The sequence below is a fragment of the Zonotrichia leucophrys genome, chromosome 5 (assembly GCF_028769735.1).
Source record: "Zonotrichia leucophrys gambelii isolate GWCS_2022_RI chromosome 5, RI_Zleu_2.0, whole genome shotgun sequence".
Classification (NCBI taxonomy): Eukaryota; Metazoa; Chordata; class Aves; order Passeriformes; family Passerellidae; genus Zonotrichia; species Zonotrichia leucophrys.
The window spans coordinates 4530593-4539342 of NC_088175.1; the positions used below are offsets into that span (position 1 = coordinate 4530593).

Below are 8750 nucleotides of genomic sequence, written 5' to 3' on the forward strand. Positions count from 1 at the left end.
TGTTCTTCTGCAGCTCTCCCAGTATCACTAAGGCTGTTCATCCCAGGGGAATTACATTTGATAGCATATTTAGTTCACAGGACTAGCGCAGTTACATTAAACAGAGGCTGCTGATGAAACATTACATCTCCCTCCCCCTGGCACTCCATTTGCTGTGATGTAAAAGGCAGACACCCCATAGAGAAATTAATCAGAAAGGGGAATGAATCTAAAGAGTCAAAATTAAAGACCCCATGACATCTGCATCCATCTACTACATCCAGATAAAACAGTGTCCCAAAACTCAAGGATGTATTAAGATTCTTCCAAGAGATGGAAGGGGTTACAGAATTCAGCATATTATCAATAAAAATTATAGTTATTTAAATTTAAGGACTTCTCTTTGCTCAGCATTGAAGCTCCACAGAGAATACAAGGTCTTTTAGAAGAAAGAACATTTGTTTTGCTCTGCAAACTGATGAAAAAGACTTCAAGTTAAAAGACAGCTCATATAGAAGCAGTATCAGTCCAACTTCAGTAAAACCACACCGCTGCACCTTCAATAAAGATACAGCCTAAGTATCTACATGTCGGATCTCAGGATCTCAGTCCTGAGGTGCCAGGCCACCGAGACCACCCTTGGGGGGCTCGGGAGTCCTGGAATGTTGCCAGAAGTGTCTGGTAGCTGGATTTGACCCTACACAGGAGACGACAAGGATGAGGGCTTCACCGGGGTGAATGGTGAAGGGATTAGTTAATTAGAGGGTGAGACACAGGGTTTAGGATTTATGTACAGGGGGGTTTAGTGAAGTAAGATGGAGGAATTGGGGTGTGTCCTGTCCTTCTTCTTCTCCTCCATCTTCTTTGGTGATGGTGGCACTTTTGGATTGGTTATTACTGAAAGTGCACCGGGTAATAAGAATAAATGGTATTGGGGAAAAATGATAAATATTGTACACGTAACAATGGGTATAAAGATAGGTGGCTGCCTGGAGGGCAGCACAGTGTGCTCATGGCTGACTGCTGAGCAGACCTCTGTCGGGCTGAAAGAACATCTTTTAGATAAACAATTAATAAACATAAAAACCGAAAGAAGAACTGAAGCCTCTTCTCGTCCTTCGATACGCGGGCTGTCCCAAGGCCACTCCAGGCCTTTCCAGGCCCTTCAAACAGCCAAAAACCCGACATCTACATTTCTCCCATAATGGGAAATCTCAGAAAGCAACTGTGTTTAAAAAAAAAACCCACAAACCAACAAAACAACCACAAAACAACCATAATTGTGTGTCCTCATATCCCAGTTCTTCCCCATTTTGTCTAATGCTCTCAAAGCTTTTCAATACCAAAACTATTTCAACATAAGGAATACCTAAAACAGTTTTAAGGAGATCTTGATTTCCCTTTATCCCTTAACCAGACTTATCTGTCACAACCCCTACAAAGACATTTGCAGAATCAAATGGTGCTCTGTAAGGGAAGGATTCTAAATGCCTCACTAACAAATTTGGCTGAAATGGGTTAACCTGGATAGAATGTGAAAGAAGCAACCTTGGCTTTAGGCACACATGAACTACCCTAGCCTTTGTAGACTTGAACTACTAGAACAGAGAATGGATTTAACCAGCAAGGAAAATTGCAAGATGTGGACAAAAGTGAATGGATTATGCAGCCTCTTTTAAACCTCTATGCACGTGTGCAGGTTTTGTTTGCAACACCCTAACTAAATGCCAGGGTTTGAATTTGTGATTCATGAGCAAAATTATATGCAAGAAGAACCTCATGAACTCTTGCAGACAGTACCATGTTTATGAAGCAATGCTCAGATTAGAGCTTCCTCAAAAAAGGAATTTAGTAGATCAGGGTTTGAAATGCTACTTTCAAATCTGTTTGGTTTTATTCAGGTAGGCCTGAGCTTGAAGTGTGGAGCAGGGAGTAAAAGACCCTTAAATTAATCACATCTCTTCACAACACAGGATACAGAGTAAATATATCATTTTTCCTGTAAAGTTATATCACTTCAGGTGTGTGCAGATGAATGCGACTGAGTAAACCATGCAAGCCTACTTATTTTACAAAAATCACAACTTAACTTCATTTTAAATTGAAGATCACTTATTCTAGAAACACATAGCAACCTTAAATCACTTTAAGGAAGACAGTAAAAATGCCTGGAGGAGAAGAATTATAAGTATAAAGCTCCTTCTATTCTCAAAACACCAGCATTACTCCAATCTTGGCAGTTCTGGGTCAGAGTTCAGAACTGGGCCTTGAAAGATTATTAAACAAGTATTAAAGAAGAAGAGGACTATACTGCACATTCTTGCTAAGTTTCATAGCTTTTGTCTCTCAAATGCTTCTTTGCAGGAAGTGGCTGCACACCAGAAGATAGGAAATTGTAAGTTTAGTCAGAGCTGACTTTCAAACCATGTCATCATTTATTCGGAGTGAAAACACCTCCTTACCTCCTGCTGTTGCAGACTGCTGAGATGAGTAGAGTACAATGATCTCCTCTTCAGAAAGGATGGTAACATCAGACTGAGGGTGGGAAGAGACTCCTCACATATTAAACAATCCAGTTCCTAGCCACACTCCAGTAAAAAAAACTTTAAAATTGTATCATGGCAGAGACTGCAAGCAAATAGCAAGACAGATAGTGCTCCCATTAGTTGCTATCCATTCAACCCCACTACTTGACAGTAACAGTTTTGGCACAGTCCCGCCTAGTTCACCTTTCTCACTTTATCTCTCCAAATTCTCCTGTTTCCTTCACTTTCACAAGTTTCCTTATTCTACCACTGCATATGCAAAAGAAAGAAAACACTGGCTGCCCAGGCCCTGTGTTTTTCAGAAGAGCCTCTCAGCTCATAAGGAGCCCCCTGGCTTAAACATCTCCTGGAACCACAGAATATGCTGAGTGGGAAGGGACCCATCAGCATCATTGGTTCCAACTCCAGCCCAGTGCCCAAGCAGCCTCTGGTAACAACACTAGAGAGGTTTCATTTAACAGATTTATCTAGATCTAAAAATCATTTAGATTGGAAAATACCTCTAAGATCATTCAGCCCAGCCATTACCCAGCATTGCCAAGCCATGTCCTTAAGCACAACATCCACACATCTAAATACCTCCAGGGGTGGTTACTCCACCATTTCCCTCAGCAGCCACTTCCAATGCCTGACAACCCTTTTCATGAAGAAATATTTCCTAATATCCACTCTAAACCTTCCCTGGTATAACTTGTGGCAGTTTCCTTTCATCCTGTTGCTTGTTGGCTGTGGGAAGAGGCCACCTTGCTACACCCTCCTTTTAGGCAGTTGTAGAGGGTGATAAGGTCCTGCCTGAGCCTCCTTTTCTCCAGGATAAACACCCCCAGCTCCTTTAGCTGCTCCTCACTACAATGGTACTCCAGACCTTTCTCCAGCTCCACTGCCCTTCTCTGGACTTGTTCCAGCACCTCAGTGTCTTCATTGAAATAAGGGGCCCAGAAATGGACACAGAACTTGGGGTGTGGCCTCACCAGTGCTGAGTAGAGGGGGACAATCAATTACCAGCTCCTGAGGCCACAATCTACCCAATACAGACCAGGATGCCACCGGCCTTTTTGGCCACCTGCACACACTGCTGGCTCATATCAACAGCAGCCCAGGTTCATTTTCCAGCCACTCTGTCCCCAGCCTGTAGCACTGCAGGGTTTGCTGTGACCCAAAGGCAGGGCCTGACACCTCACACATCCTGCCTTGGGCCCATCAACCCACCCAACTTGGTGTCACCAACAAATTGACTGAGGATGCCCTCAATCCCCTCATCCTGAACATTGATAAGATGTTACAGAGAACTGGATCTCTACTTACTAATAGATGAGACACTTGAGAGCAAAAATTCCTTTCAGCATTACAATGTAATAGACTTCCAACACCACTAAGAGAATAGCAAACCACATGAAAGCACCATAACTGTGACCAAGACTGTCCCAGGACTTAATTTTTCAAAGTGATGAAATTCATCTTGGGCTGTGCAACACCTGTGAGACCAAGGTATCCCTTCCTACCACTGCAGGGACAGCAGTGTGCTTCCTGGCTACATCAAAGAAGAGAAGTCAAAAAGAGTGCTCAAGTGACAGCATTTAGTAAAAAAATATTTATGCTACAACTTCTGGGAGTTAAGAAACATTCCAGATACATCCTACAAATGTCAATAGGCTCGTTTTGTAAAAGCTAGGAGGGGAAAGGATGAGAACACTTGTAACAAATGTTCATGACATATTAAGCCAAGATTATTATCTATGCTTAAATACCCTTTGGAGGATGTTGGTTTATTTACCTTATGAAAGGCTTCCATGGACTAGATCTTAGTTCAGATCAGCACCACACATGAGAACACTCTGCAAAACATTAACTAAGTGAAATAAAGCGAGCTGGAAGCTTTCATATGTTTCTGACTTGTGTAATGCCAGGTTTTTCTAAGTTAACTCTCACTGGCTTACTCTTGCCATTTCCCTTGATTATTTTCCACTACAGCCTTACAAACCAATAGGAATATTTCATTGCTGCGTTCAATACTATGGTTTCTTCTCTTATTATGTTACCATCACAAGGACAGTGGGAGGAGAGCTATTCTCTCTATGTTTAAAAAGAAGTTCTGGTGCCATGGGCACTTGCTGAATTGAAATGCTTTTTGCACTTGGCACATTAGGCCATTCCCTAATACAGCAGGCAAACAATAATTAAGATAAAGACTTAGGTGTATGAATAACTTTCACTATGCATTATACTTCACTCAAGGGTTAATAATCTGCCCAGGGTTTAGATCTGTGTGAAATGTCAGGATTTATCTGAAGCTATAAGGGGGGGTCTGTCCTAGCTTTCAACACCAGCAAATAAAACACCTTATTTTAACAAGATCACAAAGCAGAGCAATGCAATGTTGTTACTACCACAATTTTCTGCCTGAATGTGTGTCTATATGTATAATAAAATTAATCATTTTGTCCATATCAACTTTCTTCAGGAATGTGACAATATCCAATTGTAAAAATATCAGTGAATTCCTACCTGAGGCAAGTTGAGGAGAATTCAGATTTGTTAATGTTACAGTGATAAGCACCCTCTTCTCAGAAGTGCATTTTTGTCCTGTAAACAACATTTCTGTATTTGATTCAAGAACATCTGGGCAGGTCCAGGCAATATTAGACTGTAAGCTGTGGGATGTGCCGTATCTTCCAACAGCCAGAGTGAGGAACAAGGAGCCAAGACATACTTGCCTTACTAACTCGTGTGCCTTTGCTTTTCCTCAGTTTACCCTCAATAGCACTTTTCTAATCATAGCTTGCTTTAATATTTACAAAACATACTGAATGCATGTCAGAAGGCTTGAGAAAAGGTTTAACTGAGAACTTCTCCTCAGACTAAATACTTCAGTTCAAATTAGCAATTTGCATTAGAATACTCCACACACACTTCAGGCTAAGTTGTATTTCAAACTAACACAACTTTTTCCACTATGACGAGAATAAGAGGACTCCAGTAGGAAGTACACACATCAGCACTTTCTTCTCCCTTTAAGCACAGTGCAGGCTTTGAAATAGCAACAAATAACAGCAGGTGTATTTTGTAAACAAATTTCTATATCAACTTTCAAGACTATCCTGCAAAGTGATCAAAATATTCATCTTCATTATTGTAAAGAGTAACGTAAATAAAAAATTTTTCCCTTTTTTTTTTTTGCAAAGATATTAGGTTGATCAATTAGGCCTATTGCAGAAAGGCTTGAATTAGTCTGATTAGTCTCAGCTACTTAAATTCAGAAGCAGATGCCTCACTTTGCAAGAGTGGTGATTAAAGGCTGCATTCACAAAAAAAAATTGGATTACGCACACTTAAGACAATACCTACCATTTTTCAGCTCTCCCCCTCACAGCAGATGGCCCATACAATTACTGACTTCAAAAAATTCTCACTAAAACTCCTCCAAGGCTCCCTTCACTTTTTGAGACAAAGGTATGTGCAAGTGAAGATTTTTTCCAAATGTTCTCCTCATATAAAGATTTATCACGCAGGTCAAGAAAACCATTCACACAGGGCTGTAAGTCAAAACACAGTGCCCACACATTCCCAGAAGAGTCACCCATATGGCTCCTAGCAGCAAGGGAGAAGCAGAATAATAACATAAGAGCCTTGGCAGCAAATAAAATCCACATCTCACCCTCCTAGCACTCCAGCCAGCACAAGCAAGCGAGGAAGCCAGGACTGAAAGATACAAAATGGCTCATTATCTACCCCAGAAGGCACAGCGTTGCCAAGCCGCTCTTTATCAAGTCCTTAACAGGTGTAAAATTAGCACTTGTTATTAAAGACAATGGAGTTACATGTATTGCCAGCAGCTGAAGAAATGTGCTAGAATTGTTTTCACCTCCAGTTAATTCCGTACCATTCAATAACGTGCACGGAGCCCGTAAATTAGAGAAGTGCCTCCCAGAGCATGGCAGGGAGCTAAGACAGTGTGTGAGCATTCTTTCTAAAACACAGGTGATTTCCTGAAGGAAGGAATGAGGCCCAAATCCTCTTTTCATCAATACTGATGTAATTTCAAACATTTACCAGAGTGTACTATCAGGTAAACCTGTGCCAGCATAATCTGTAACCAGAATCTGGAGCTGTCAGAAACCCTCATAAGCAAATGGCAGGACAGTGCTGTTTTCAGCTTTTCTAACCCCACAGAGCACAGAACGACTGGCTGCACTGATATTCTCTCTTCTCAGCTACTTACAATTCATTCCTGGGAATAAAGCAGAGAAAGGTGTTATTTACTGAGAATAACAAAACCCTATTCCAGATGTATCTCATTATAGGCAGATCTCATTACAGGCAGATGACCTCAGGTTTAGGACAAGATGTCACTGAATCACTCAGGACTGTGTAGCTTCATTGTGTATTTTTCTGTTCTAATACCATGCTCAGCTCTGAAAGCAAATTATTTAGAAAAATACTGCACATAGGAATGCATCTAACTGCTGATCCCTATTATTCAACATCCCTGTACATCTCACCACTCTCCCCCTTTCTGCAGTAACTGGGAGAAGGGTTGGCCAACATCAAACAAATCTGATCAAGGACAGAAATCTCAGTGATAATTACATTCCCACAGGGTTTCATGAAAACTGGCAGTGAGATAGAGGAGGAAATTAACTCCTCCACCAAGGGGAGGCAAGTCAGGCATCTCGCTATCCCTGTGGCAGCAATTGGCCAGGCAGCCAGCACACAATTTGCTCTGCACTAGCCAAGGCACATGATGTCTTTTGTCTGCTGGGACTGTCACTGGGAGCATGTCAGGAGATCAACTTTAGTGGGAGGGGGTTTTAAGTCCATAAGAAACCATGCTACTCATGCTACATCTGCTCCTCCTGCCAGGTACCGTGCACAGCCTGAAGTGCAAGCTATGAGGCAAAGCTCTCTTGCTTTAATATCAATACTGAGACTACTACTGGCGTGTGTGGGAACGATGCTGGTCTAGTGCAGAACATGTTTATCTTATATATCAAGAGTTCTATTATCATTATAGTCCAAAGATTCCATATTACCAGAGTTTCATACCTCCTCAATGGTTCTCATAGGCAGCTCCTCTAAGTACTGACTCTTCCTGGTCCTTGCAGTGACCATCTAATGACAGTTCCCACCAATCCACTCTTTTATACCACTGTTCTTATTTGCTACAGGTGTGGCCTGTTAACATCAGGCCTGCTCCTAATCTTTAATAATTGGTTGAGCTGCAACTTTTTAGGGGATAAGATTACATTCCATGCCACCTTCATTTATCCATACTGTGTCCCCCTACAAGAACAGTCAACTCAGAGTTATAAATAGGCACAGGCTGTCTTCTCCTCTAGTCTTCTGCAGTTTTTCTTCTGTCATTTCATGATGCAGTTAGAACATGTCTGAAACACCCAACATAAAAAGCAAACTGTATTTCTATTCAAAAGCTGCTGGACAAGTTCAGGTTTGGACAAAATGGGTGCCTGTTTGCTAAGGTATGAAACATCTTACCACCATCCTTGGGTCATCATGCATCTTAGAGGAGGCAAAAATCAACATAAAGCAAATAAAATGAGCAGTTTCTTTTCATACAGAGCAAATCTCCAGCTCTTGTTGGATTGATAGGTGTGGTGAGTCACCAGCACATTGCCAGGGCTGTCAAGTTGTCACTTTAGCTGGCTGCAGTACAAAGCTGAGTCCTTCCACATGGTCACCACTCCCTCTCTGTGTGCAAATAAAGACTACAGCCTTTTCACTCCTTTTTCCAAGTGCACAGGGAAATCTGTTATTTCTTCATCAGTCTCGCATCCCCCAGGCAATGGGAGTGCTCATCATCTGATGGGTGTAAATGCTAACAAAACTCCCATCTTGACATTAAATGGTTCAAAAATGGCAAATGCAGTGTAGTAATGACAAAAACTGGCACGTTTCAGGTGGCCTGCAGGGTTCTGCCATGCTGGCACTGACATCTGTGACATTGCTAAACTAGCCCTGGGACTTCCCAAAGACTGGGAGCTAGCAGGAGAACTTGAGTTATGTTCTGGTGGCCACAGATATTTCTGCCAACCAGTGGAGCTGTTCAGTCATGCACTGACCCTCCCCAGCCTACGTGGGTGCACCTCAGAAAGGAAAAGGAGCAGCAGGTTCCTTGGAAGAGTTCGTGCCAGTGCGCTGCAGGCTGGCAAAACTCATCACTCATTCACTCTGATAAGATGATAGCACAGGAAAGGCAAGGCTGATGCA

The 8750-nt window shown here is 42.0% G+C and overlaps 1 long non-coding RNA gene across 1 annotated transcript; it reads right to left on the minus strand.

Moving 5' to 3' along the window:
• Window positions 1-4298: 4298 nt before the first annotated feature.
• On the minus strand, window positions 4299-7615 carry LOC135448370 (uncharacterized). The gene is made up of 3 exons (XR_010440431.1): window positions 7569-7615; window positions 5031-5108; window positions 4299-4360 (listed from the first exon to the last, which is right to left on the minus strand). It is a non-coding gene; the product is annotated as an uncharacterized LOC135448370 (long non-coding RNA).
• Window positions 7616-8750: the final 1135 nt, after the last annotated feature.